The sequence below is a fragment of the Mya arenaria genome, chromosome 13, assembly GCF_026914265.1.
Source record: "Mya arenaria isolate MELC-2E11 chromosome 13, ASM2691426v1".
Lineage (NCBI taxonomy): Eukaryota > Metazoa > Mollusca > Bivalvia > Myida > Myidae > Mya > Mya arenaria.
The window spans coordinates 66366040-66372039 of NC_069134.1; positions in this window are offsets into that span (position 1 = coordinate 66366040).

Genomic DNA, 6000 nt, shown 5'->3' on the forward strand with positions numbered 1-6000 from the left:
CAGCCTCTAGCATCGCTCATATCTCAACCAGGTGCATTTCAATTTTCTCCAGTGCCTTCACTAGCAACCCCTTTGGGTAAATTATCAAGTTATGAAATATCTAAATTACCTCCCTTTTCTGGAGATGACCCTGTCCCAATGACTGAAATTGCATTCTATGTTTGGCGATATAAGGTACGCTGCCTGCGACATGACAAAAATATAGCCAATTCAGCTACACTAGCTACTCGGTCGTCCCTTCGAGGAACTCATGTTTCCCTTGGAGACACATGTAGATTTTGACTACATTCTACATACGCTTGAGGTAAATTATGGAGAACCATCCCGCAAAAGCATTACAATGCAGGATTTCTTTTACGCAGGCCAGCGTGTTGATGAATTTGTCACCGCATTTGGATGTCGCTTTCCCTCCTTCAGGCTTTATTTCACCACAATCACAGGGCAAGTATTTCAGCCTTACTGTTAGGAGTGAACTGTCCTGGTCGTGGTACGACACAAAAGGACCGACTGACAATGGTGTCATGGTTACAAAGGTTTCTTCTTCTTTTTATCATACTACAAATAAGCCACCATTACTTTAACTTAATGATTTGGTATTGATCTTGATCTTGTTGTTGTTGCCAACGGTAACAATTTAAACATATAAGGATGCCTTGAAGTTTAAATTGCTATACCTGCACTTGATATAGAAATTTCAGTGGCAGACTTGGTAGTATTAAACACCAATACAAACTTAGTTTGTCGAACGGCGCTGTTAGTTGGCTACAGCCGTAATCGCCACCGATTTGCCCTGAAAAATGAATTTTGACTCACTTGTATCACACCGAGTCACCGAATGATCAACAATGAGCATACAGGTGTAGTCACACCGTTTGAAACTGTCGCAATATATGGTGTTGCAAGAGTTCTTCGCCACAACATTCAAAAGGTGATTACTGAATATCATTTTAATTGACACTTCTTTCATGGTTAGGCCCAATGTCATGAAAGTACCATATCATGTTGGTTATTTAAGAATGCCCGTCCGTTTTTAATGTGTCGGCTTAACATCTTTTTAACCCAAAATTGACATTTGTTGCATCATGAAGTAACAGTGGTATATGGCCTAACATCTAGCGTCTCCTCTTAACCGTCAACTTCATTTACCAGTATACATGAGATAGGCGTGAATATTGACAGAAAAGCTCACACCTGATCAGTTTCTTCATGTTCGACAAGTATCTGGCAATTCGCAATATATCTTTTCTTCAAATATAGGTCACTTTAATCCGCTTAAGCACAATATTGCTCTCAATGATAAGACCCCATTCAAACAACCATACCATAGGATTCCTCCAGGCATGTATTATATCATTTGGAACGTAAAGATTTTGGATTAGGAAACAGTGGTGCTCCTTTCCAATGAGCAATGGAAAAGCTCTAGACGATATTTCCCTTCGCAAATGCCTTGTCTTTATCGACGATATTCTCATTTTCAGAGCCTCTTGATGAGCATACTGTCCGGTTGCAGGATTTATTCAAGCGCTTTTCCTCTCATGATCTCAAGCTCAAAGGTTCTAAATGCGAATCTTAAAGGGGCTTGATACCAGATGGTCCAAAAATCTGCAAATACAGTATTTTCTCAGAACAAGCTTAGAATTGTCAATGCCAGCTAGTAGGAGGCCGATTGTACGTCACGTACAATGTTAAAATAATAAACGCAACAATCATGCTGCTGTCCCAGCTTCGTTTTCCCGTTTAGATTAGCGCATAACGGCTTTCCAGTTTAAATCATGTTTGTTTGTGAGTATAGATAAATGAACCGGCGCTATTTTAAACTTATAGGGATTTTGACGTGGTAAACTCTATTAAATTTCGAACTGGAAAAATGCGCAAAAACAAACATGCCCTGACCCTTCAAAGGGTAGTTTTATGACAAATTGGCCAGTCCCCACCAATTATTCAAATCTAAGATCATTCTGAGGCACTACAGGATTATACCGCATCTATATTAAGATTTACGCAAAAAAGGTCTCAACAAGCTGCTTGAATGCCAGAAGTTGAAAAACACAAGTCCCCTAGATGATCTGTGGGCTTTGAGCAACCGTCTCACTTTGATCGCTTTAAGGGGAAATTAGCTTATTCTCTTGTACTTGCATTTGCAGATTGTACTTAACCCTTGATGGTCCGTACTGATGCAAGTGATTAAAGATAAGGCGTGGTTCTGTTGCAGGAGCAGTTTGATGGAAATGAGAGCGTTTTTGCTAACGCCAGCCAGCCCAAGAGAGCGGGTGTGGTTTGTGGTCACCGAGCCGGACTAGTTGGTTTTCTACGGGTATTCCGGTTACCCCCACAACACAAGACTATGCCCTCTCATCATGCCAACGAGAGTGTTTAATATAATGTTGTGATAAATTGTTTCACAATCGTTGATTTAAGTTAAACTAAACTTAGTGAGCGGATATACACAGCCAATAAGTTGAAATACTTTGCGCGTTTGTGGGAAGTAACCGATAATTTCCACGACTACTTATATAATTATAATTAATTCACAGTCACGATGGATAATAAACTGTTGACCTTTGTCATGACGAAAGCGAAGCTCGATGCAACCGGTCACAGCTGAGTCGCTGCTTTATCAGTTTAAAATTTTGACATTGTTTACAAGTCGGGCAAGCTGAACGGTGACTGTGATTGCTTGAGTGGCCATCCCACATTGTTTTATTAAGCTATCAAAGCGCCCGGTCATTCAATGTTCATCCCTATATATTCAGCCCAATGCTTACCATGATCTGAGGCTTCCAAAATAGAAGAAGAACCCATATAACAGCAGTTTCAGAAAATCCTAATTAATCACTAGGAAAAGATGTTACTTATATTTTATTTCCACGAGCATGCCACGTGTTTACAAAAACCAAAAAAAAAACGAATCCTGTCTTCTCGGGTGTGGTTGTGACCACCACCGTTTATAAAGACAAACATAAATAACTGCAAATAATAATAATAATAATAATAATAATAATAATAATAATAATAATAATAATAACACTAATAATAATAATAATAATAATAATAATAATAATAATAACACTAATAATAATAATAATAATAATAATAATAATAATAATAATAATAATAATAATGATAATAATAATGATAATGATAGTAATAATAATAATAAAAATAATGATAATGATGATTATAGTTATGACAGAAAAGAGATGAACTCATAACGAAACGGAAAATGCACCTAACACAATCGTCAGAACACTTCATATACTGGTTGGAGAGCAGTAGCCGGCAGTTTTTACATGTTTTTGAAGATTTTCTCAGTAGATCGAAATGTAACGGAAATAATACTAACACTTAATGAAACTAGGTGTGAAGGTATTCGAACTTTACAATATTAAATTTGTGACGTCATAAAGCGCGTGTCAAATTGGGGCCACAAAGGGGATAACCAATAAGTGCCAATTTACGGACTATGAAAGGCAGTATCCGGCAGTTTTATTTCAATATCGCTCCATGACTATAAAACCTATCTGTATCGGGGTTTTTTCTGATATACAAATAAAACCTGTCACAAACAAACGGTGAGAAATTTAGTTTATATTACCTAAATGGTAAAGTTCACACTCAATATGTGGAGTATAAGTGAAACTTGATAAACTAATAAGCAAATAAAGCAAATATAATAAATAAATAAATAAAATAAAATAAATAAATGAATAAGTGGTTTCACAGTTTTACGAATAAAAGCAAGTACAGTAAGAATAAGATTGTATTATAAAAAATACAAATATTTCAACATAACAGATATAACCTGTTTCATGATTAATATTATCAGTCTATTCTTCTAAGCCTAAGCAAAACACACAAAACCATTCTGCCCCTGCTTCTAGACTCGCCCTCAGATCATACTTTTTAGCCGGACACAGAAACTCTAAATGATACCATCCACTCGATGCACATTTACTTTCTCTGTTACAGCAATACCACTCAACACCCTCTTTATCATCGTTTACCCTACAACGGAAACCACACACTCCACACGTATACTTCCTCTCAGTCTAACGCCCAAATCGCTCCTTGTCCGCTCTCTCTTCTTCTGCTCCTCTTTCTGTATCTTTTCCTAATCCTCTTTTCTTCTCTTCACCAGCCTCTCTTTCTCCTCTTCAAGCTTTCTCTTTTGCTTTTCCTCATGCTGTATTGAACGCTCCTCCATTGCAATCCGCTTTCTCCCATCCTCGGCCGCTTTGTCCTGATCAAAATAAGAGTTTGGGTTAACATTTTACTGACTGACATGTGATACTGAGGTAACACTACTTCATGGTAATCTTTATCGTAGACATTGATTCATCGCTTATATATCGTCATGTCAAGTTCAAGATCATGGTGCCTAAATCGTTATTGTATCAAAGTAAGTTCAAAACTGATTGCCTGAGCGTTTTGCTATGAGCTGGACATAACCGCGCGCCTGGTCCCTCGTTAGGGCGAAGCGCTGGCCCGCGCAATACAGAGCGAAATTAACCAATCCAGTTCGTTCTGGCTCCGTTAGCTTCTTTTTGTTTTTGTGAATGCATTGTCGATTTTTAAGGGGTTATTAACGGCTTATTAACTTTAACTCCCTAATGGAGCGCCTCTATTAAACAGGGAAGTAATACTGGTAATCAAGCATTTACAGCGCTGGAGTAGTCTCGCTTTAACAACGCGTCTAATGCACCAGTCAATTGTAACCACGGCCCACCAGGTCTGTGGGTATACCGGTGATAGCCGGGGAAATTGGCCGTGTTTTTGGTTTTGTATTCGCACCAAATATAGTGGGGAATGGGCCTTACCTAGGGTCCCTGGGGTGCGGGGGCATTTGGCGGGGGTTTCACCAGCAGTTCGTCCCCGCAGGATTGGGATTTTGCCCGGGCTTGGCTGGACCGAAAGCCAAAGTCCCCGCTATTTCCTGGACCTGGGGGGCCGTGATTACAACTGACTGGTGCATAAAACCATACCATGGTTTGAAAGCGATTGTTTGAAAGCGATTGACGGGCAAAATGGAAATAACATTTCAACAGGCTTTTTTTTTTAAAAAAACGCATGCTGCTGTTTTCCATCGAATAATAATTGTTCATAACCAACACTTGACTGTCGGTAAATGCCAGTGCTATAATTAGATATGCAAATTTATTCTATTGCGCATGGGTAGTCACATTCACGTGAGCATACCACGAAAAAGTTGGCGAACTTTTTGACATTTCCAATACGTTTTGGGAATAAAATGTTAAAACTTACGCTTTGAGTTGAATTCGATACAAATGGTGTTGCTTGAATACGGTTCATTTTTACCATTCTTTTTCAAAAAAGAAAATTGTCAAAAAATTACATAAACTTGGTATCGATGTGTACAATGCATTGAAACTTACTAAGTACCACATAGTTTATAATTAATTTATTTTTCGCAGTTTTTTTCGCATTTTCTATTTATAAGGATTACTAGGTATGTCTACCTATTACATTTCATTCCGTATGCGTGATTGGCTAGTCGGTGTTATCACGTGATATTACCAAGTTAGGTATATACATTGTAACTTAAATATTCCAACCGTTTATGGAAGCCATAGTAGCACAGTGGATAAAACACTCTACTTCAATTTTGGCGACACTGGTTCGAACCCAGTCTCCGACTCAATTTGGTATTTTTTTTACAAATATGCTATCAAAGAGAACAACATTGGAAAAAAATGTCCTGAGATTCGTTACGGAAAAAAACCTTTTTTGGCCAATCTCGAATACCTTTAAGAAGATATAAAAAAACACGAATAAAAACCGATTGCTCAGTTCCGCCGGCTACTGCTCTTTAACCAGTAATTGAAATGTGCACGCAGCGAAATATAGAACGTATCTAACAAATCAGTATTCATTACATAATGAAGTGTGGACAAAAAGGTTAAGCAGTTGAAAGATTTTTTCTACAATTTTTCAAACGTCTACTAGGTGTCAAAAACTCAAAATGATTTGATTTACGGAAAA